This window comes from Balaenoptera borealis (genome assembly GCF_965194805.1).
Source record: "Balaenoptera borealis genome assembly, chromosome: 6".
NCBI lineage: Eukaryota > Metazoa > Chordata > Mammalia > Artiodactyla > Balaenopteridae > Balaenoptera > Balaenoptera borealis.
In genome coordinates this window covers 6766204-6790905 of record NC_138863.1, presented here as the reverse complement: position 1 = coordinate 6790905, position 24702 = coordinate 6766204, and the positions used below count along the sequence as shown (strand labels likewise).

The 24702-nt window shown below is 46.8% G+C and overlaps 1 protein-coding gene across 7 annotated transcripts in view; it reads left to right on the top strand.

Annotated features, from left to right (window-relative positions):
* The window catches only part of DGKD (diacylglycerol kinase delta), a 108453-nt gene that overhangs the window by 42580 nt on the left and 41171 nt on the right, over nt 1-24702 (top strand). Inside the window, exon 1 of one of the 7 annotated variants that reach the window (XM_082395524.1) lies at nt 3529-6541. The exons of 5 other annotated variants lie outside the window; for them this stretch is intronic. The gene's annotated coding sequence lies outside the window, so the exon portion shown is untranslated. Of the gene's footprint in view, nt 1-3528; nt 6542-14579; nt 16968-24702 lie in introns of those variants that run through there. One more of the 7 variants, XM_082395523.1, reaches the window with a different exon arrangement.

Sequence of the window (24702 nt, the reverse complement as noted above, 5' to 3'; positions counted from 1 at the left end):
GTCACCTGAGGTGGACACAGGTGCTCCTGATGGAGGCTGGGGAGCGGGTTGAATGCCGAGCCCCGGCCGTGTCCCCACGAGGGCGAGGAGCCTGGAGCGTGCGGGGATCACAGACTCCCAGCCTGTGCTGCCTCTTGGAGAGGATAGTGTGTTTCCCCAAGCCCCTCACCTCAGTCAGGGACGCCCCGGGCACCTGCGGCCACACCAGCACCACGCGCGGCTCGCTGGTTTGGCCGAGGCAGCACCTCTGAGTCCTGGGGCTGGTGGGAGCTCACGGCCCCCCTGGGTGGGCTCTGGGTCCCCGCACGGTCAGAGTTGGGCAGGGACGGAGGCTGCCCTCAGGGGAGAGCCAGGCCCAGCGCTGTGGAGAAGGAAGCAAGGAGCCTGAGGGCTCCACCTGTGTGTTTGCTGTGACATGGCCAGTTACATTTTGCTTCGTTTATGGGGGAAGTTACGTGCTATGTGGAATTTCCAAATTCCGGGTTTCCCAGAGGAGTCAGGGACTCTGCCTTTGATGTTCAGGATCTGTGTTTCCTCACTCAGATGTAAGAGCCTAGACAGCAGGGCTGGGTTATAGTTCTTTCCTTATCTCTGAAGGTGCCCGCACAGGGCCTTGCACAGAGGCAGGGTGCACAGGCAAGGACTGGGAAGCCAGGGCGTGAGTCCCAGCTTGGCCTCTCACCGGCTGGCTGAGTGACCTTGGGCAAATCACACACGGCTCTGAGCCTCAGTTTCCTCGTCTGAGGAGTAGGGATAATAATAGTACCTGCTTGTGGGCTGTTGGAAGGGTTAAATGAATTAATGTAATGTAGGCGTGATGAAAGTGGTTGCTATTATTGACAATACGATTATAGGCACTTACTATAACAAGTGAGTATTGGATGAGTTAATGATGGAAAGCAATGGACCAAATTAACTTACTGTGTCATTGGTCTTAATTGGAAAATGTTCTTTGGTTTGGTTCACCTGTGTTTCTTAAGTGGCTCGTCCTGCGATCAGTGCAGATCTCACTGGCCTGGGGCAGTCTGCTCACTCCTACCCGGGCCATAGGAGCAGCTGCAGTGGAGCTGGACCTCGAAGAGGAAAGACGAGTTCTACTGGAATATACCTGAATATAAAACCATTACAAAGAGGCATCTTCTGCCCATTTTTAAAAGCACTGTAAGTCCTCGACTGCCTCCTCGTTTCTTATCTAATGCCATCCAGGGGATCTGGCGCTCCCCGACCCTCCCAGCCTCTCCCCGACACGGACCTGCTCCGGTCCAGCCTACTCTTTTTGCAGGGAACGAATGCCCTGTGCACGTTTGCCTGCCGGCCGTGGTCTCTGCAGGGCTTCTCGGTCTGAGGCCCTCTTCCCAAACTCTCCCCGTCGACCAGGTCCATTCCTCAAAGGTAGGGCGAAAACACCCTGTTCCCTAAGACCTTCCTATTCATGCTGTGGTCAGAAGGGAACGAACGCTCTGCCGCCTTCTCCCTCAGGGCGGTGGCTCCCAGCCTTGGCTATGCCTGATCACCCTTTAGAACTTAAAAAAAGGGTTCCTGGCACCATCCCCAGAGATTGTGCTGCTGATTTACAAATGGGTGATTTTTCAAAGCTCTCCTCGATTTTGAGGTGCAGCCACATTTGGGACCCACACTCCTGCAATGCTGAGTTGAGTGCAGCCTCCTTAGTAATCTGGGCATGTGATCACACCTTCTGCGTCTTGACTTGAGGTCAGGGGTTCTCTTTCACAGCTTGCCGTCCCAGTGCAAGGTACATGCCAGCTGTGCGAGGGCGCGGGAGCCGGGAAGTCGGTTCTGTTGCCACTTTCTGTTCAGAGAATTGCTGCTCCTTTGTGAAGCCCAGTGGAACAGACGTTCATTATTGCAGATGGTCCTGTGGGCCGGGCCCCTTTTTGTTACTGGGAGTGAGCGGGACCTAGGAGCTCCCTGGAGCTGTGTGCTTCTGGATTCTGGTGAGTAGCTTCGGGAGGGGCTGGCTCCTTTGCTCTGTGTGCATTTCCAGGTTTGACAGCTTGAAAACTTCTTGCTTACCGCTGGAGAATATAGGAGTAATTTGACAAGTAAGACTTTACCCTGGCAACCTTATTTCTGAAATCATATAGAGATCAGTTGGAAAAGATGCATGTTTTAGAAAGACTCGTCTTCCCTTCTTTCAAAGGGGAAGAAGTCCCTGCTGTGGCAAACTCCGGTAGGTGTCCGGGGGTGGACGGAGGTGGAAGATGCGTTCCCTGTGCCTAGAGACTTCTTACGGGCTGTTAGACGTGAACAGAAATCATGATTGGACCCTGTGACAGGTGTCATGCAGAGGAAGGTGCAAAAGGCAGTGAGAGAGAGGAGAAAGAAGTGTCTCAGTCCGCCTGGGGAGTGGAAGCTTCTGCTGAGAAGGGGATGTGTGAGTGGGACCTGGGGGCTGGGCCTCTTGCAGAGACGGCATGGGCGAGCCCGCAGGTCAGATGCGTTCCAGGAGTAGCACCCAGGAGCTCCCATTCACTGACAGACCAACAGACCAACAGTGTGCAGACAGCTTATTAACGTAGTTCTTAAAGTGTTTGAATCGTGATAATGATTTTAAAGGAAATTTAAAGTGGAAAAAACAAAGATCCTGCAGTAGCTCAGCAGCTGTTTTCTTTTTTCATGTTCCCTTAAGACTTTTTCATAGGCAAACATTAAGTTTTGCGTATGTTTTATGTACATCAACATATGTATAGTTTTATATTTTGGCTTCATTTATTCATCGTATAACTGTTCCCACATTGTGAGCCTCTATAATGACCAACTCTCTAGTTGTGGGTATTTCATCATGTAGATGAGTCATAGCTGATCAGTTAAACTTCATTTACTCCTGCAGTATTAGGGACTTAGAATGTTTTCAGTTTTTCCTGTTGCAGATCATGCTAGCACAAGCGTCTTAGATCACAGGAGGGACATTTGGGAAAATGAGTGTGGTCTCTCCCTGCAGAGTAGCTCCCGTGCTGGGTTCCTTTGCGCAGGAGAGGGTGCAGGTTTTCCTGAGGGCGGCCTTTGCTCGGTCGTGGGGCCTTCCTCACCTCTGTCGCCTGACTTGAGGTTGAGAAGATAAAACTTCCTTCCGCTCTGCGTGATTCTGGTTTGCTTCTGGTTTACAGCTTCATTTCTGAGCGTGAGGACTTCTGTATTTCAGCTTCTGCTTACTTCACGTTATTTTACATGGGTCACAACTGGAACTTTAACGTATCCTATACCCCCAGAATCTCTGGTGAGTGTGTCATGTACCTGTAGTAAAGGAAAGGAGGAGGCTGGGCTGGGTTTCATGATGAGGAAGTGGACAGACAGCTCAAGGGACCCTGGTGTCAGTGACCGAGCTGGTGGAGGAAGAAACGTGAGCAGAAAGTTGGGAACATCTGCTCTGCAGCAGCGCAGCCTGGAGAAGGGCAGTGGAGGAGTCAAGAACACGCTGGCGTGAGGGGTGAGGGGTGGTCGGGAGGGGGCGGAAGGAGCTTGGGCAGAGGGCAGAAAGCAAGAAGCGAACGCTTAGTGGCGTGATATAAGAATAGAATGAAGGCAAGGATGGGCCCTCGGTTTATTCTTAAATTTCAGGAAAATGGATTGGCCAAATAATGGGGATTGAAAATAGAGTTTTCAGTATACACTGAATGAGAATTAAATTTAGGATATACGTGTTTAGAGAGCTGTTTCTGCATAATGCCATATACAGCATTGCATACCTAAAAGGGAGTTTACATTTAATTTTTAGTATTTAATGTTTAGAAGATCATAAAGGTGTGTATATTAGAAATAGGTTTGGCTGCTAAATTAGTTTCCTGGGGCTGCCATGACAAATTACCATATGGCTTAGAACAACAGAAATGTACTCTCTCACATTTCTGGAGGCCAGAAGTCTGAAATCAAGGTGTTGGCAGGCCTGTGCTCCCAACCGAGGTCTTAGGGGAGATTCCATTCCATGCCTCTTCCAGCTTCTGGTGGCTCCAGGCATTCCTTGGCTTGTGGCTGCATCACCCCCATCTCTGCCTCCATCTTCGCAGGACTTTCTCCTCCTTCCCCTGTGTCCTTTCTTCTGTCTCTTATAAGGACACTTGTCATTGGATTTAGGGCCACCCAGATAATCCAGGATGATTGCATCCTAAGATCCATAATTATGTTTACAAAGACTTTTTCCAAATAAGCTCATATTCACAGGTTCTGTGGATTAGAACACCGGCATATTTTTTTGGAGGCCATCTTTCAATCCACTACATCTGCTTGTAAAAAATAGTTGTCAAAATAAAAATGGTGTGAACATGTAAAGTTTTATTTTTCTATACAGAAGTAGGCAGTCCTTGATCAGTATGGCAGTTCTACAGGGTCATCTGGGTCCCTCGAGAATTTGATTCTCCTGGTCCAAGATGACTGCTAGAGTGCCATTCACCCCCTTATCTCCTTTTGGGAGATGGGGGAGAGGGAGGAGAAAAGAAAGGGTGTTGTTGCCTGGCAGAGGTTTTTTTACCTAGGTTCATGGACCTTCTTCCCCACAAGGGGTCGGTGGGTTTGACTATATTTTATTAAAACTGATTTTCATTGCAATGGTATTTCATTTTCTGCATTTAGAGACATTCTGAGAGGGTCCATAGGCTTCACCAGACTGCCAAAAGGGGTCCATGGCACAAAAAAGACATTCCAAGTTTCAGTATAATTTCAGTAGAAATTGAATGAGAATTACATTTAGGATATACATGTTTAGAGGGCTGCTTTTCTGCAAAATTCCATATTGGAATTTTGTGTGATTTCCCAAAAATATGACTTAGCACTTCTGTTAGTCAAATGACTACAGCGTATGGCCATCGGCATAGGGATCTAGCAGGCTTTGCTCATAGCATCATCCTGATGGTTGCCCTGAAATGACCATGTCATCATAACCATGCCATACATAGAGAGGAGTGATTTTTCATGTCTGTATTTATTACTTCCTTTCCTCCCAGTACTATTGTTGAAATGTTTTATGGTATCCAGAAATTTCGTGAGGTATATTATAAAGGTGGTCTTCTTTTTTTAGCTGTATGACTTAGGGCAAGATACTTCGTCTAAGACTCAGTTTTCTCATCTGTGAAATGGGCATAATACTAGACTCCATCTCATTGGTCATTGGGTTGGCAAAAAAGTGCCCTCTGAATGTTTCCTAGTTTTTATCTCCACTACCAGTTATCACTACTAGTAGGAAAGTAATAGGGGTCAACTTGCTAACACTTAGCAGTTATTCTGATTTGTAGAAATTCCAAAGGATTTCAGATGAGATTAATTTTCTTGGCAGTGTTAAAAATAGCATCTGCAACTGAAGAGTAGGTACCAGGAAAGAATTATTATCCTTAAGAGTTATCAGGCAAATAACTAATAAAAACAGGAAAAATAAAATATAAAGGAAACATAAATGTAATTAAAAATATAAGGTATCTTTGTTTAATTTGCTTATTTTAAATCACATTTGGTTTTCCCTTATATTTTATTTTTCCTGTTTCTATTAGTTATAGCTTGATAACTCTAAATAAAAAAGAAGCTACAATGTATGATGGATTTATGTAGTATTTTTAGTTGTTTTAAATCTTATCTATTTGGCATTCAAGTTTGTTGAATGAATGAGAGTCCCTTTGTAGGCCTTCATGAGGTGAAACCAGGGACCTGAGTTTCTCAGCTGTTTCCAGCAGATGTCAGCCTGTGGGGTGGTCAGGCGCCACTCCTTTGGTGAGCAACCATGACCTTTATCCAGATTTCAACATCAGTTTTCCTTTTCAGCTTGTTTGGAGCTCAGATATTTCCTGGGCAAAACCCCTACACCAGTCATTTTGGCTCAAAGAGAGGAAAAGCTATATATATAATTGGCAAATTTCCTTGCATGGAAAAAACTCTTCCCAATTTCTGTGACTGCCGGCCTGGATCTGGGATGGGGAGGGTTGTACTTGTGGGTTGAGGCTGTCCCGTTAAGTCCTCGTATAGAAGCTGTGCCAGACGGGAAGCCCCATGTTAGGACAGCGGCTCCTGCCGCCTGAGCGCACTGCCTGGTCCCTCCCCAAGCGCAGAGCTCCAGGAGAGCCTGACCTCACGTCCTGGCTGTGTCAGCCGTCCGCTGTGGGATCTCAGCTTCTTATACCTGTAGCTTCATTCTCTATTGGAAAAGTCGGGGCAGTACTATCTCGCACCTGGGGAGGGGCGGGGCAAGCACCTGGCACGTAGTAGGTGCTTAGTGAATTAAATGCTCTGATTGTTAAAACACGCCTTGGACAGTGGAGCAGGACTGGGAGAGCAGCTGCAGGAGGAAGTTAATCCAGTGAATTCCATGCTTTATAATCCACTCTGTGTTCTCAGTTTCAAGAAGCGGGAAGAAGCAGGCTTTGAGCCAGATTGGTGGCTGTGTGTTTGCTAAGTGTGGGGTTTTGCTGAAGGCAGCACCTGCTCTGTGACACAGATGGTCCAAAGAGCCGCGTGCTCCACGTGAGGGCTTAGCGTTTGGTTCTTACAGTCGTTCCAAGCAGGCAGAGAGAGAGAACACTGTCTTCTGGCAGCCTGGCTGGTGAGCGGTGGAACTAGTTGTGGTGTCTGTTAAGTATATTTAGAATTGGGGTGTGGGAGGACGCTGTTACTTGTCAGGGCTGTGTGTTATTTTTGAGTAGGGGGTTGCGTTTATGAAATCGAAGCCATTTTCACAATACGATTGGGGGTGTGTGTGTATGTGTTGTGTGTATGCATGTGTCTATATGTGTGTGTTCATTGTTAACACTTCTGATTGTCTTTATTTACAAGTGATAGAGGAAACAAACAAAAAAGGACAGTTGAGAGACTGTAGTTTGACTATAGTAGTTTTGTAAAGTTCTTTGAGAGAAGAAACAGTGGAGAAGGTACATAGATTTGATTCAGTTTTTCTTGGGGTGTCCAGGAAATGAATAATTTTAGCCATTCTTTACCCAGTGTTCTTTGGTAAATGTTCAGATAAATGTCCAGGTTTCATAAATACTTGGTAAATGTCCAAGGATATGATTGAGCTGTGTCCTCTCTGTCTGGTTTTTTCCGTGAAAGTTAGGAAAATGGTGTCACTCTGTAGGGTATTAAGTTTTAAAAAAAAATCCTGCTTTTCTGTTCCAGAATAATCTGGTATTTCAGAGTGCATAGAGTGGTGGGATCTTTTTATTTTCTTGAAACAGCTTGTTATCAAATTAAGATAATTCCCTGCTTGCTGGTGGGGAGACTGCTGTTTTTTGACTCAATAATCCCTCCTCCTCCACAGCTGAAGCACTTGGTTTGAAATGTAGACTCAAAAAGAAACATGTGATCCCGAGCTGTTGTACTAGTTCTTACAGGATGTTTAGCTAAACCTCAAGACTCAGCCAGGTGCAGAGGTGCTCAGGTAAGGCCGGGAGCTCCCCTGTGCCCAGCCGCTCTGGGTGCACCCAGGCTTACCTCCATCCAGAAAAGCTGGTTAGTGTCAGGGCACTGTCTTCTCTGTTTCCTAATTGTTCTCAGTCTGCAAAGGTCTAATGATGGTGAATCAGAGTAATTAGACATTTGGGAAATAGTTAGGAGTGGGGGTGGCTCCCCCCTTATCCTTGGAGGGGCTGAAGGGACACTGACCTTGAGGCAGGAGCCTTGGCATCTGTCCTGTCCCTGACACTGAAAACCAGGGCTGCTTCCTTGACCTGGGAAATAAGGGTCCGGGATAGCTGACCCTTGAGACTGTTGCCAGCTTGGCTCTCTGTCTTCTGAGGAATGAACTTTATGGTTTGCTGTATGCAAGAGATATCTAATCACACCAAGGAATAGATTAGGTATTTGTTGTTCCCAAAGCTGTAAGTGCTGGACTTCCCAGGCACTGCCAGTTTACACACCCTGTTGTAGATGAGTTAACACTTGTCAATTATTTTTAGCACCCACTTGCAGAAATTTCCTGGCTTGGATGATAAACTCTATGGTCATCTAGTCATTTAGAGAAAGGTTCAACCCTGTAATTTAAAGAATATTCTAGTGCACTAAGATATATTAACATTAAAAATATTTTTATAGCTTAATTGAGGCCTAATTGCTGTACAATGAACTGCACTGTTACAGTTTTATGAGTTTCTCTCTCACACACACACACACGCACGTGCACACACACACACCTGTTGAAACTGTCACCACAGTCAGGATAACAAACATTTCCATCCCCCTGAAAATTTCCTTGTAATCCATTCTCTCTTCATATCCCTCCTCAGGCAAACAAGAATCTCTTTTCTGTCTTTGTAGATTAGTTTGCATTTTTTAGAATTCTATATAAATTGAATAATGGTAGTGTGTCCTTTTTTTTTTTTTTTTTTTTTAATGTCTGGCTTCTTTGGCTTAGCATAATGATTTTGAAGTTTTCCATTTTGGGTGTATCAGCAATTTGTTTTTTTCCCCCAATTTGTTGATCCATTTACCTGTGGTGGCCATTCAAGCAGTTCCCAGTTTGGAGCTAATGCAGACAAAGCTGCCATGAACATTCGTATACAAGTCTTTGTGTAGACATATGTTTTCATTTCCCTTGGGTAAAAACTTAGTAGCAGAATTGCTGGGTCATACAGTAGGTGTTATGTTTAACTTTTCAAGAAACTGCTCAGCTGTTTTCAGTGTGCTTGGAAGTTACATTCTCACCAATAGTGCATGAGAGTTCCAGTTTTCCACATCCTCACCAGCACTTGGTGTGGTCAGTCTTTTTATTTTCTCTTTTTATTTTACATGTCCTAATAGGTATACAGTAGTGTCTCATTGTGGTTTTAATTTCCATTCCCCGATGACAAATGATGTCAGTATCTTTTCATGTACTTATAGACTATTTGTATGTCTTCTTCTGTGAAGCGTATGGTAGAATCATCTGTCCATTTTTGTATTGACTTGTTTGTCTTATTATTGAGTTGTAAGAGCTCTTTATATATTCTGGATATTGGTCTGTGATATATGTGTTGTGAATGTTTTTCCTGGTCTGGCTTGCCTTTTTCTTAATGGCATTTGTAGAAGAATGGAGTCTTTGGTGAAATTGAGTTTATCAATTTTTTTTTCTTTATGGTTCATGCTTGTGTTCTATCCAAGAAACTCTTTCTACCTCAGCATTGCAAAGATTTTTCTTCTAGAAGTTTTGCAGTTTTAGGTTTTACAGTTAGGATTATGGTTAAATTTTATGTATAATATGAGGTAAGAGTTGATGTTCATTTTTTTTTTTCCCATATGGATGTTCAGTTGTTCCAGCAGCATTTGTTGAAGAGACTTTCCTTTCCACATTGAATTACTTTGACACCTTTGTCACAAGTCAGTTGACCATATATTTGTAAATCTATCTCCAGGCTTTCTATTCTGTTCCATTAATCTATGTCTGCCCCTATCCTAACTCCACACTTTCTTGATTACTGTTACTTTACAGTAAGTGTTGAAATCAGACAGGGCAAGCCCTCTTTACTCTGTTTTTCTTTCTTAAAATTGCTTTGGTTATTCAAAACCCTTTTGCATTTTTATGTAAATAAAAATTAACTGGTCACTTTCCATTTAAAAAGAGCCTGCTGGAATCTTGACTGAGGTTGCATTGAATCTATAAATCAGTTTGGAAAGAATTGATGTGTTAATAACATTGGGTTTTCCCATGAACATGATATATCTCTGTATTTATTTAGGTCTTCTTTAATTTCTCCCAGCAAAGTTTTGTAGTTTTCAGTAGTAGTTTTGTAGTTTTCAGATATCTTTAATGTCTTTTCTTAGATTAATTTCTGTGTATTTTGTTTTTTGTGCCTATTAAATAAATGAAATAGAAATATTTTCCAGTTGTTTGCTGCAAACAATGGCTTTTGTGGTCTTGGAAGATAACTTGATAGTTCTAGTAGTTGTTGTAGATTACCCAGAAATTTCTATGTAAACAGTCATATCATCTGCAAAGTAGGGACAACTTTATGTCTTTCTGACCCAAATGCCTTACGTTTCTTTTTCTTGTCTCATTGCAAAAGCTTGGACTGCCAGTGCAATGTTGAATAGAAGGAGTGAAAGCAGAAATCCTTTCATTTCTTTGAGTCTTAACAGGAAACAGTTAAGCTCTTCACTGTTAAGTATGATGTTAGCTGTAGGCTTTTTGTACGTAGCCTTTATCAGTTTGAGGATTTTCCTGTTTGTTGAGAATATTTATTATGAATGGGTGTTGAATTTCGTCAAATGCTTTTTTGGTATCTGTTGAAGTGATCATATGGATTTTCTCTTTTATTTTGTTAAAAGGAGAAATGAAATTGACTGATTTTCCAATGTTAAACCAACCTCGCATTCCTGGGATAAACCCTATTTCCTCATGACATATTATCCTTTTACTTATTATTGGATTCAGTTTGCTGTTATTTTGTTAGGGGTTTTTGCATCTCTATCCATGAGAGATACTGATCTGTAATCTTTTTGTTTTTGTCAGGTTTTGGCACTTAGAGTAAGCTGGCTTTATAAAACATGTAAGCTAGCATCATAAAACAAGGAGGATCATCGTTCCTCCCTCTATTTTCTGATACAGTTTGGTGTTACTTCTTTCTTAAATTTTTGCTGAACTTACCAGTGAAACTAGGTGTGGATCTTTCTATTTGGGATGGTTTTCGATAATACCTTTTGAAATTTTTGATAATAAATTAAATTTTTAAATGGATATAGGCTCCTCAGGTTTTTTGTTTCTTGTCTACATTGACATTTTACGTACTCCTTTTCCCCTCCAGTTTCTCTCTGTTGGAGGGAGAGGTGTAAACTTCTCTAGAGAAGGGATGTCCTGGGCTTGCTGACTCTCTCTCTATTCTAGCACCCTGAGACATGCTGGCACAAAGTAGGCATTCTAGAAATATTTGTTGGGTTGATTGGTTTGTTGTTGCTGTGTCTCCATCCCTCGGCATCTCTGCGAAACTTCTCTCTCCTCCATCCACATGGGACTGTGTCATAGCTGTGTCATGACAAGGGGAGGTGGCTCCTGAGTCAGGCCAGCTGGCCTCGGCTGACCGCATGCCTTGCCCTTCCACTGCAGCTGTCCAGATACATGGGGATGTGTCCACAGCTCTGGTAGACAGACCCTCTGAGTCAGGGCTTGCCGAGGGAAGAAATATCTTCAACCTTTTTCTGTCTTGGTTTGTTTGTTTGTTTGTTTGTTTAAATGTTAAATCCTGTGGTTGGAATTACTTCTTTTCATTTTTGAAATATACTTAAAATACCAGAGGAACATAGGAAGCTTGGTCAGAGGAAAGGGGTAAACTGTCTAAAGTTGAGGGGGAGTGGTTATAGGTGAGGGGGGATTATCCTGAAAGTCACCTTGCCTGTGACCTACCTGCCCGACTGGGATGGGTCTGAGATGCCCTTTCCTGGACTGCTTACTAGTGACAGCCCCTGGACTGAGTACATTCGTCAGGGAGTGAGAGCGAGCAGGTGATCTGGACTGGGCATCTCTGAGAGGACATGAGCGCTGTGGCTATATATTCCATTCAGGTCCTTGGCATCTAGAAGGGGGTCTAGTGCTCACTCCCCCCTTTGCATCATAGGGTCTGGGTCTTTGTGCACCTACAGTGCAGCTACGGAGGTTGGGTGTGGGAACCAGGGCTCCCTTGGCAGAGCTGGGAGCTGAGAACAAGGGCTGTGCTTCTCAGGGTCCTGTCTCCATCCTGGGTCTAGATTTGAAGGACACAGCCTGCCGTGTTAGTTAGAGTGCCGCGTCCACGTGCCAGCCTGCACGGCTCCCCTAAGCCCCAAGGTCGGTGGGCACTTCATCCCTCCAGGAGGGAGCTCCACAGGCCACGATGTGCCCTGGACACGTGTTGGCCATCTTCTTCTGGTCCTGGCTCTGCCTCCTACAAGCTGTGCGGCCTTGGAGAGCTACCTTCCCTCTCTGGGCGTCCATCCCCTCGTGTGTGGCATGGGGTTAGAACAGATGGTTGTCCAGTCACGGGCACTTGTGCAAGTCTGTGACCTCACCTTCCGGCTGAACCCAAGTAGGACCACGCGATGACTGTGAGCTGTGCGCGAAGCAGCTCAGGTCCAGCCGTCCTCACCTCGTCTCCTCCTCCAGCTTTGCTTCACACCATCAAACTGGAAACCTTCACGTTGTGGTGTTTATTTTTTTAATGCAGTGGTAACATGTCTGAAGACATTTTCCTTAGAATCAGTTCCGAGAGGAGTTACCACCCCTTTCATTGCCTGGGGGTGGTGGTGGTGAGGCCATCTCACTGCCAGGGTCCCCACCCAAGGGGACTGGGGAGGGGCTGAAAGGACCCACACCTCGGTTTCTTCTCCTGCTGGCCTAGTCCTTTGCTGGGAGCAAAACTTGAGAGCATCCTCACGCACGCAACAGTGTGACCTCAGCGTGAGATGTGGTCATTTTCCCAGACCTTTTATCTCCCAGACTGAGTCACAGTAAGGTCAGAGAACCTGGGAATCCTCAACCCACTGGGTAAACTACATTGAAATAGTCCACATAAAATGGGGGAGGGGGTGTTAGGGGAGATTTGCGGAAGTATATATTGTTGTGGTAGTTTTCATTTTGTAAGGTTTTTCATCCTCCATTGCTTAGTAAGTATAAGCATATATACACGGTTTTCAGAGGTGACCCTGCATGTTAAGGGCAAGTGTTCCATTCTGTCATTATTTATTGAGTGCGTACTATCTGCCAGGCACTCAGGGATTCCTCTGGGAACAGAGCAGAGACCCCCTCCTTAGAGGAACCAGAGTCAGAAAAGGGACAAGGTGCAAATCCCATCTTTTATGCAGCAAATTGCATTTAACACCTTCACATCAAATTCTTTTTTTTTTTTTTTTTTTTAAACCAGTTTTGAATTGAAGTGTAGTTGATTTACAGTGTTGTGTTAGTTTCAGGTGTACAGCAAAGTGATTCAGTTATACATATCTACATATATCCATTCTTTTTCAGATTCTTTTCCACTGTAGGTTGTTACAGGATATTGAATATAGTCCCCTGTGCTATACAGTGGGTCCTTGTTATTTATCTCTGTTACATATAGCAAATTCTCTTTATGTTCCTCCTAAGATGCATGGAATGACGTATATCAGAGGTCAGCAGCAAAGTTCTCTAAAGGGCCAGGTATTTCAGGCCTTGGCGGCTGTTGGGTCTCTGTGGCTATCTGCAGCAGCCAGAGACAGTATGTAAATGAACAGGTGTGGCTGTGTTCTAATAAAACTTTATTTCAAGAACAGGTGGCAGGCCGAAGTTTGCCCAGCTCTGATGGAAGTCGTCAGATTTGATTTGTGGCATTATTATTTCAGCCTTACTGTTACTCTGTTAAATCAGGCTCCCTTGGTGCTGCTGCCATTTGAGTGGACAGTTTTCAGTTCTCATGTAACGAAGTAAATCAAGTTCTTTACCTGGAGCGTGAAGAAGGCTCAGTCTCTGTGCCACGGTTTTCTTCTCTGTGTGATGATGGAGATGGTGTCTTAATTCAGTTTAGGTCTGGGGTGTTCAACGGAAAACCCAGGTGACAGTGGTTTAAATAAGGCAGAGGTTTGTTTTTCTCTCCTTGAAAAGACTAGGGCCCAGCAGGCTTAGCCAGTCTGGAGCCCCACAGTCGGCAGGGTCTCAGGGCCCCTCCCGGGGGCCAAATGCCAGGAGCAGGGGCCGCAGGGAGTGGGTGGGCGGAGGCTGCCACTGTGTCATCCTCTCAGAGAGCTTTCCTGGGAGGTCCCCCCACCAGCCCCAGCACGTCAGCTTGTGTACCTCTTTTGCGTCCCTAGGTCAGGGGCGGTGGAACGTGCTCTGTGAGCTAGGCCGGGCTCGGGGCCGTGGGGAACAGCACGGTCGGTTCGTGAGGAAGAAGGAAAATGCTAGTTGTCTAGGCAACTAGTAGTTTTTGTCCCAGATGTTGATTTTGTAGGAAAAAAAGAAACATAGATAATTTAAAAATACCCCATACTGTAGACATTTTGGAAGATACAGAAAACCAGAAGGAAAAGAAAAAAACCTGAGGTGTCAACTTCCAATTTTCCAGCCTATGTGTGTCCCTTCCTTTAAATATATATTTTTAAACACAGAAGTGTAATATAAATGTGCCCTTTAATAAATTCTTTGTAAACCTTGTTTTCCCGTCGGCGTTTTGTTTGTTCCTGGCGCATGGCGCGCTGCCTGGCAGCTAGTCTGTGGTTTACTTCACAACAGACAGCCTGAGGCCAGCTCGTCAGTAAAGATGTGCACAAGGCTTCGCCCCAGCGGCGGACACCTGGCGAGTCAGCAGGTGCAGGTGTTCTTCCCTCAGGCCACTTTGCTCTTGGAAGTCTGACTGCCTAATCAGCTTGACCTTCAGTGATCAGAAAAGTGCGTGGCAGGCAGACCTTGGACTATAGAGGTTGCTTATGTGTCTCCTCCCCTCCCCTCCCCTCCCCTCCCCTCCCCTCCCCTCCCCTCCCCTCCCCTCCCCTCCCCTCCCCTTGATAGTTGCTAAGTGTAAGGTTACTGTGGATGCACCTGGGTATACGCAGATTTATCATCAAATAATCCCAGAGGAAAACAGATAAATTGTGACAGCATGGTGGCCTCCAGATTAGATTGCCAAGGCACTCCCATTCCACTCCCTCCATCCTCACGTCCCTTCAGGACCCACTGCCAGGGTACTTTGGTTTAGAGTTCATTATCACTGGGATAATAATAATTCTAGGTGTTTGAGCTAATCGTTCCTTTCGTGCAGTAGCCAAGAGGGAGATGCAATTAAAGTCCTTTCTGCTGTGGTGTGTTTCCGTAACAAAAAGTGTACGGACCCAGCACGGCCAGCCAGGGAGCACAGCCCTGCCCTCGAGGCCTGCAGGCTCTGCCCGCAACTTGCTGATTGAATCTTGGTCTCTGTGCGCTTTGCCTGTCTCTGGTCTGTAACTCAGCTGCGGCAGCTTCCATCCATGAAGCTCCTTCATTTTTTTCAAAGGTAAAGTTCTATATTTACTGTAGTATTTCCTTATGTACTTTAAAGTTTGTACAGTACTAGTGTTTTTATTAAGATTCTTGTTCTGCTACTGCTTGGCTACAGCATTGCCTAGGCTTTGAGTGGTCCGCTCCAGCTCATCCTTTCCCACGAGACTTAAAATTTTTATCGTGCGCTTTTGGAGAATGTGAGGATTTTCAGCAACTCGAATTTTACATTATAGCAGAAACACCTGTAATGTTTTACCAGTGCTCAGATTGTCCTTTTATTCGGTTTTTTATACAAATAGCCTGTTCCTTATAAATAATTAAGCACACATAACCAAAACGAACAATAAACACGCAGTAGTCGTATCACTGAGATCATAGATGCAAACACTATTATAGAGCCCTGTGGTTCTCAAACATGGGCGGGACTAGGGAGTGGGGAGGTGAGACTCGCCCACAGAAGGACATTTGGCAGTTGGAGACATTGTGGCGTGTGACACCTAGGTGAGGGGGTTGTTGAGGGCATGCTGCTGGCATGTCCAGGGATGCTGTTCAGCGTCCTCCGGTGCTGTGGGGACAGTCCCTGCAACAAAGAATTATTGGGCCCAGAGGGTCAGTAGTGCTGGGGTTCAGAGACCCTGATGTAGACATAGATTTAGGCATTTTCCTGTGAATATCAGTACATACACTTCAGTTTTTACAAAAAAGCGGACCAATTATGCACACTAATTTCTGGCCTGCTTTTAAAATTTATTATCTTATGAACATCTCTGTGCATAAATATGCACTGTCATCGCCCTTTTTAAAACTGGCTAAATGGTATCCCATCGTATGAAACATGTCATTATTTATGTATTCCACCACTCCCCAGTTTTTGGAGATTTAGGCTATTTCCAGCGTTTTGCTATTGGAAGCATGTGTTAGATTTTGTTTGTTTGTATTTTGCCTTCTGCTTGCTGTCTCCTGTTTCCCTCCTCTGGGACACCACCCCCACACCTGGGTGCCCTTCGTGGGCAATGGTACCCCTCCCCCCAGGGGCTCTCTGCCTCTGCCACCCTACTCAGGGCCGCCTCTCATCTCCAAGGTTTCCCTCACATTGAACACATTGCAAAGCTAGTGAAGCACCATTGAAATATTGAATAGATGAGTAACTTGAAATACTTTGATCCCGTTTCAGTTGTAGGTATAACTTTTACTTTTTGCTTCATCTTACTTTTTGTTCCTTTTGAAAAACCTGCCTTCTGATAAGTTACATGTGAGTTTGACCTGTGGCCCAGTTGGCTTTGCTCCCTGCCTGGGCGTCCTGCAGTCCCTGTGGCCAGTGTCCTCAGGAGGGCTGGGAGGTGGGCAGGGAAGAGGGTGCTTGGCTTTGACTGGATGCTTCGGGCCCCCGGGTAGGTCGAGTAGCAGTGGTGGTGGGGACCCCTCTTTGCCCCCAAAGCTGCCCTGTGACTGGAGGTGAGGTGCAGCTTCAGAGAGGAGGGTGTCCCGTCCGCAGTCGAGGCCTGGTTCCTCTCTGGAGGGCAGATGTGGGGCGCGGAGCCTGGGTGTCTGGACCAGCATCCCGGGCTGCTTTCCCACAGGGCCCTCCAGGAGCTTGTTTGCGCGGTGGTGTCTATTTCTGTGTTTCGTATGATACCGCGTGAGGAAGTCCCTTGTCTACGCACGTCCCAGCTGTCGTGAATAGTCTGTGTATCGGGGCTTCCAGGTGGGGATTGTGTATGGCGAACCCAGTGTTTCGGGCAGCATCGAACGGCAGGATGTGAGTAACAGGAAGTGACAGAAATGACTGAGCGTGCCAGATGCTTATTCTTGGCCACCTTTCCAAGCCCCGCGGACCGGGGAGCTATATTTAGCCGAGTATTTTCAGGTTCCTAATCCTGCGCGGACACGACCCCTTTGCTCCTCTTTGGGTCGGTGGCTGAACTGCGCTGTGCTGATGGGCTTCTCTGCGTCTCTGGTCTACTTCGGTGACCCACAGGTTCTTGCCCATCGGCTTTAAAACTTGAGTTTTGTTTTTGCTGGGCCACTTCAGTTCTGATCCATTTTGAGCAGTTGGAAAACGTTCTGAAAGAGGGAGGAGTGGAAGGTAAGAGTTCCAGGTGATGGTGGGTGATGAGGCCGTGGGAAGCTGCGTGGGGAAGTTAAAATTATAAGGATTTAGAATGAAGTAAGTGGAGTGAATTGTAGGTTATTGTAAGTACCTCTAGAGGGCTGAGTTATGTCTTCTGTTTCTTAGAAGCGGAAGGCTGGGATTTTTAAAGCCATGGGCTTGGTGGTGTGACTTCACCCACATGCTAGAAACGCTCTTTGGTCACCACCTGGCCGAGTAGAAAGCCTGCAGGTCGGATAAGCTTCTTGGTGATGAATTCCCGTTGTCTGAGCTTTGTCACAGGAGAAGTTTCACCCAGATCCCCAAGTACCATGGAGCCTCAAGTAGTCTGCCCGTAGATGTGGGTGATTTTTGCCCAGTGGCGTCAGACGGCGCTTCAGGCACGTGTTGACCAGATGCCCGCGTGGGCTGCTGGGTGTCTCTTGCACGCAGGCGTCTGCTGTGACCGCGTGGGCTGCTGGGTGTCTCTTGCACGCAGGCGTCTGCTGTGACCGCGTGGGCTGCTGGGTGTCTCTTGCACGCAGGCGTCTGCTGTGACCGCGTGGGCTGCTGGGTGTCTCTTGCACGCAGGCGTCTGCTGTGACCGCCTTCTCGCCGCGGGAGCAGCTGGGGAGCCAGCCTTTTGCTCTCATCGTCGCCTCACATGCCCTGAGCTGTGCTGGCCTTCGGACCAATGCCTTCCTGCCAGAGGACGGCAGGTGACAGCTCCAGGCACGAACAGCAGTAACGGCCTCTCATTCACCGGGGCGGTGACCCTGAGGTTAAGAAGCTGGGGACCAGAGGGACGAGGCATCTGTCCCCGTGGCCCTCTGATGGCTCCGTCTGTTGTAACTGCTGTGCTGTACTGTCCTCTCTCCACACCTCATTCCATCACTGGGCTTACTGAGCTCGCTTGTCCTTTGAGCAGCAGGACGTGTATCTCTGTGTGCTTTGAGAATCCTCAAAAAGGAAGTTTCTGGGGTTTGATGTTAGCTTCTGGTAGCTGCCACCCTAATGGTTGACCAGAGGGTGTGTTGGGAGAGAAGGTTCTTTGTTGGTCTCTGAAAGCTTCCTTCTGAGCCGTCTAGCCAGCGCCTCCCCCTTTCTCCCTTCATAAAGCATCAACTCTATTTTCACACACTCAGCCAGCTCTTTTAGGATTCAGAACTCTACTTTGGGATAAGAAATTTGAGAGGCAAATTAGGAACAGTTGTGTCTGCTGTGAAGTGCATGGCAGCCAGCAGAGGTGGGCGGGGAGTGTGACTGCCACGCGAGCGCCCAGAGGAGGGCGCTCTGTGTGGTGAGTGAATGAACGCATGGCCGCCAAGTTCAGGCTGCTGGAGGTGCCCCGGCTTTACCAGCAGAATCTGTCTGCAGGCGTGGTTGCAGGCTGACACGTTCCCTTCTGTGAGGCTAAGCTATAACCACAAGGCAAACTATAAATTTATACTGTCAACCATAAGTACAGTAAATTGTACGTACTCTGTATGTGCGTGTGTTTGTGTGTAAATACTATAAACCGTAAGTACAAAACATAGTGTATGTCTCTAGCCCTAGCTTGGATGTTTTCACATATTTTTGTGCCAAAACATTTAACATTTTTAAAAATTATTAAATATTTCAGGCATTCAAAAAGTAACATAATGAACAGCTCTGTACACTTCCCAGCCCGAGAAAGAAACATTGTGGATGTACTCGGAGTCCTTTATACTCCCTTTCTTATCCTGTTCCCTTCCTGCCCTCCCTCCGCTGAGGTCACCCCCATTCTGAGTTTGCGGTTTATCGTTTGTTTGCATCCTTTTTTATACTTTCTCTACTCATATATGTAGGTATAAACAATACACAGTATTGTTTAGCCAGTTTAAAAACTTCTAATAAATGGTGTCACACTCCACATCTCCTGCAGCTTGCTTTTTTCTCACCCAGTATTGCGTTTCTGAGTTTTATCCATGTGGATACATTCATCTTTAGTTAAGTGGTTCAAGGTTTAAAATGACAGATTCCTGATTTCTAGAATTAAATCAGAATTTCCACGGAGTGGGACATGAGTCTCAGAACTTTTCACAGGTACAGTGAGTTGAGGCTCACAACGCTCCAGGGTTAGTTTTGTGGCTTACATTGGGGTCCAGTGTATGACATGTCCCACTGTCGACTTGTTTTCCCAGATTTCAGCCTTACAAACAGCGCTGCAGGCAACAGTCTTATACTAGTCTTCCTGGGCACACAGCACGAGTTTCTCTAGAGTGTGCTTCTAAGGGTAGAATTGCCAGGTGTGCACGTCTTTAGCTTGATGAGATATTGTCAAATTGTTCTGCAAAACTTTAAATTTTTTAAGCGACCCACCAACAGTGGTAACTTGAGAATGATGTTATTTCTTTTTATAACGTAGCCAGGCTGATGGCAAGGTGATGAAGTCTCATGAACGAGACAAAATCTCGGCCATGCCCAGTATCTTGTTAGACACCCCAACCCCAGCATGTCCAGAATTGCACTACTGCCCCCCGGCTCCCAGCTGCAAAGCCAGCTCAGAGCCTTCCCCTCCCAGGGTGGCGGCCTCTCCCCCGCTGCTCCAGGGGTCTTTGTGGCTCCTGTCTGCATATTCTGTCAGGAAACCCCTTGTCTTCAGGGTGCGTCAGTCCAGCTCTCCCCTCCCGCCCGTCTCTCGATGGGATTGCTGAGCGCGCTCCCACAAGGCTTCCCGACTTCTGCCCCGCCCCCTACGCCCAGTTGTCAGTAATGCGACCAGAACGATGCTTTTCAAACCCAAGTCAGATGTCAGCCTTCTGGCCAAAAGCTCCACGGCCCCCATTTCACTGGGGCTAAAAGCCAGAGCTCTTACAGGCGCCCGCAGGGCACTCTGGCCCGTCGCTTCTCCAGGCTGCCCGGCCCGCTCCCCGGCTCACTGGCTCCAGCCGCTGGCCGCGCTCCTGCTTCAGCCTCTTCTCTTCCGCGTGCTTCCACTCTTTCCCGGTGAGGCCTGCCTCCATCTCCTGACCTCCTTTCTCTGGTCTCTCTCCTCTCCCCATAGACTTTATCACCGGGACCGCTCTCTGTGCTGTATAATTTACTTCTTTGTTACAGTATTTATTTCCTGTCTGAATTTGAATGTAAGCTCCAGGGAACAGGGATCTTGTCTGTTTGTTGGAACGGAAGGCTGACTGAATTTATTTCTGAGAAGAAAGGAAGAATTTGGAGCCTCAAGATGAGGGTTGGGCGTGGAGAGGAGGTGAGGTTGAGGCCTCCGGGGGTGGTGGGCAGTTGGTGGGAGGACGTGTCTCGATGTGTGCGTGGGCCTGTCCGGTGGGCAGTTGGACCTGTGGGTCTGGAGCTGGGGGGGGGGGGGCAGCTTGTCTTGAGGGTGTTTCTGGTTGCTTCCGGAGAGCACCAGCTGTCAGCGGGCGCTGGGGCCGGCCCACCCCGGAAGTACAGAGCTGTTTGCAGGCAGGCCTGAGGTTCACAGCTGACGTGAGACGTGGCTTCACTGATATTTCAAGCACTGTTGTGTACAGAAGCGAGTCCTGCCATTTCCGGTGCTCTGTCTTGTGCAGGTGTGACTACCAGCCCACGTGTCACAGTCGGGAAACAGCGCGCACTGTGACCCTCATGTCACGTACGGAGGACCCAATTTTGTTTTCTTTGAGATTATGTACCCAGGGTGTGTCCGCATAATATTTCCTTGGCAAATCAGATGTGAATTTCATGAGTTTGTGCCACCTACAAATAAAGGACTTTAGCAAGGTAAGATTATACTTTTAATCTGTGCTGAGTGAGACCACATGTGCCCCTGTTCTTAAGAAATACAGCATCGTTCTGAATGTTTAACATTTAATTTAAACATATTAGTTATTAGAAAATGTTGATTGTGGTTACTTATTTTTAATTAAACCTTTTAGTTCGAGATCATTGTAGATTCACATGGAATTGAAATAATACAGAGATCCTTTGTGTCCTTTACCCAGTTCCGTCCGTTAGTAACATCTTGCAAAACTAAAGTAAAATATCACAACCAGGAAGTTGATATTGGTACAGTTAAGATCCAGGTTTCCATCTCCACAAGGATCCCCTGGTTGTCCTTTTATAGCCACACCCACTCCCATTCTTATCCCCTGGCAACCACCAATCTGTTCTACATATCTGTAATTTTGTTATCTCAAGAATGTTCTGTAAATGGGATCAGGTAGTATATAACCTTTCGGGATTGGCTTTTTCACCCAGCAGAGCTCTTTGGAGATCCCTCCAGGTTGTTGTGTGTATGATAGTTTCTTTTTATACAGAGTGGTGTTCCATGGAATGGGTGTGCCACTGTGAGTTTAATCATTTACCACTGAAGGACATCTGGGTTGTTTCCAGGTTTTGGTGATTATCAATAAAGCTGCTACAAACATTCATGGACAGGTTTTTGTGTGAACATAGGTCTTCATTTCTTGGGGTAAATGCCCAAGAGTGTAATCCCTGGGTTGTCTTGTAGTTTCATGTTTGGTTTTTAAAGAAACTGCCAAACTGTTTTGCAGAGTGGCTGTACATTCCCCCCAATATGCGCCAGTTTCTCGACATCTTCTCTAGCATTTGGTGTTGTCACTTTCTCCTTTTAGCCATTCTCGTAGGTGTATAATCATATTGTGATTTTAATCAGCATTTCCTGAATGGCTGGTGATGTTGAATACCTTTTCTTGTGCTAATTTGCCTCTGTATACCCTCTGACACTGTGGGGATGTGGCTGGCAGGGGTGAAAGTCCCTACCTGGTGTTCTCTGGGCAACACGTGGCGGGTGCTGGAGCCTTATTGCTGCCTGTGTGGTGGGCGTGGGGGCCACAGTTGTTTCTGTTTGGCTGGAGTAGAGTGGTTATTGGCTGCTCTCCCACTGTTGATTCTGCCTTGTTAGGCTCCCCTTTCCTGGAGCCATGGCCGGAGAGGGCAGGCTTTCGGTGCACTTTTAAATTCTTTCTGTACTCCTTGGTGTTTCTGGCTGGGCTTCTTCAGCTCCATGTTTAGGATGTCAGGGGCAAACAGAGACCCGAGAGAACTCAGTGCCTTGTCATTCCTCAGGCCCTCTTCTCTCCACCCTTCAGAGCCTTTGCATATTTTTTTATATCTAAGTCCAGGGTTTTAGCTGTTCTTAGCCAGAGGAGTAAGGAAAAGTATGTCTAACCATCTTCCCAGAATCAGAAGTCTGCTGGTTACTCTTATTATTTTTGGATCTGTGAAATCTGATGACCCAGGCTGCATGTCTGCCCTGCCTGCTCGCCCTGCTTGTGGTGGCCTTTGGCCCATCCCAGGCTCAGGGCCTCACATTGATTACTGCTAAGGTGGTTTGGCTTGGCCTGTAGTCCCAGCATGACAAAGTTTGCAGGATCTCGATCTTTTTGTCATTTAAGGTCTCGTTTACAAATGAGAGGCACATCCAAATCCGTGGTGAGGAATTGCTGGACAGGACTTTGCTGGTGAATCATGGACCGCCCTTGTCGTCGTCCCCCAGATCGTATTTCTCCACCCTCTATTTTGAGCTCTTGGGAAACCTGGTTGGAGTGGGAGGGGCAGCGGTCGGGTGACTCAGTGAGGTGTCCGTGTCATCCTTGCACTGATCCTGCAGGCCAGTATTCCTGTCAAAGAGGAAACGCAGTGCACCAGACGCTGCCTGTTCCGAGTGAGCCCGGGAGAACTCTTGGCGACTGCCGGTTCCTTCCCTACATTCAGCCCCTCCATTCTTGGCATCGCTCACGTGGTAGTCTTGCCTGGAATCCAGGTGGGGACCCGCTGTTGGGTAGAGGTCAGGAGCCAGGCCTGAGCCAGCCTGCCCAGAGTCCCAGCCCCCTGCTTCGTTACTTGTGGGACTTGGGGCAAGTCACTCGGCAGGCCTCAGTTTCCTCTCCTGATACCTCCTCCATCACGTGGTGGGGAAGCTGGGACAAGCAGACACCTGTCAACACCTAGCAGATTTCCCAGCATTGCCAAGTGCCCGGCCAGGGGAGCCGCTGCTGACGTCCTCTTGGTTGCTTCCCTGTCCTGTCCGCTCCTGTGTGTGTAACTCAAGTGTCCACCTTCTCCATCGAGACATCATATCTGTGTGTTTCCAGCATGTCTCCTTTTTCTCCTTGATTTCTCAAAGATCACGGCCCGGGGTTTAGTAACCTCCCCGGCTAATTCTTCCCAGGATATTGGAAGATATTTGTCTGACTTGGGTGTCTTAGACTCATTTAGAGTAGCTAGCATTTTCTTATATTTCCAGGAAGATCATTTCTATGAAAGGATGGGAACAAAAATTAATAAGGAAAAAATATAGAACTTAAAAAGTTCTTTTTTTGTTTTTAGCATATATTATAAACTTAAGGCTTTATTTTTAAAATAATTATAATTAATACATGCACATGGTAAAGAGCTCAAAAGGATGAAAAGGTATAAAGTAAGTTTCCCAGTCCCTCAGAGATCCCCTCCCCGAGGTGACTAAGTTACTTTTTCCTGTACACCCAGACTATTCCTGCAGTTTGTTTTGAGCACTTAACAGTATATCTTAGAGGCTGATCCCTGTGAGGGCATGAAGAGTAAGTAGCTTCAGTCTGTTGAGGGCTGTGTAGGCTCCCGATACGTGAAGGTGCCGTGATTTATGTCGCCAGCGTCCTGCCAGCCATACCTTGATCAGTATTTCAGTTGTTCCTTTTGTCTTTACAGTGAACCTTCCTGAATTACCTGGTATACACTCTGTGTCAGTGCTCATGAAGACATATTTGTAGAAGCACTATTGCTAAGACGAAGATGTATATTTTAAAGTTTGCTAGATTTCACCAAATGTTCTCTGTAGGAGTTTATTTACACCGATGTATGAGACTCAACAGAGCAGGTTATCAAACTTGTGTATGTAAAAAATAGGTATCTTGTAATTTTTTTTTTTTTCATTTATTTATCTATGGCTGTGTTGGGTCCTCGTTCCTGTGCGAGGGCCCTCCCCAGTCGCGGCAAGTGGGGGCCACTCCTCATCGCGGCGCGCGGGCCTCTCACCATCGCGGCCTCTCTTGCTGCGGAGCACAGGCTCCAGACGCGCAGGCTCAGTAATTGTGGCTCACGGGCCCAGTTGCCCCGCGGCACGCGGGATCCTCCCAGACCAGGGCTCGAACCCGCGTCCCCCACATTGGCAGGCAGACCCTCAACCACTGCGCCACCAGGGAAGCCCGGTATCTTGTAATTTTAATTTGCATTTGTCTTATGAGTAAGGCTGACCACTTTTCCTGTGTTTAAGATCTGTCCACTATTTTAATATAGCTCTGCCAGTCTCTCATGTTTATGTATACACTTCTGTCTTCTTTTGCCTCTCTCTTGTACATTTAGTTTTCTAAACAGACTTTATCCAAGGGTCTGGGTAGCTATGCCATTTGTCTTTTTTTTCTTTTGGTGCGGGGTGCTGTGTTGGGTCTTCGTTGCTGCACGCAGCTTCCTCTAGCTGCAGCGGGCGGGGTCTGCTCTTCGTCGCCGTGCGCGGGTTTCGCATCGCGGTGGCTTCTCTTGTTGCGGAGCATGGGCTCTAGGCGCGCGGGCTTCAGTAGCAGCATGCGGGCTCAGTAGTTGTGGCACGTGGGCCCTAAAGTGCACGGGCTTCAGTAGTTGGGGCACCTGGGTTCAGTGGTTGCGGTGCGGGGGCTCTAGGGTGCGCGGGCTTCAGTAGTTGCAGCACACGGGCTCTAGAGCGCAGGCTCAGTAATTGTGGCGCACGGGCTTAGTTGCTCCGCGGCATGTGGGATCT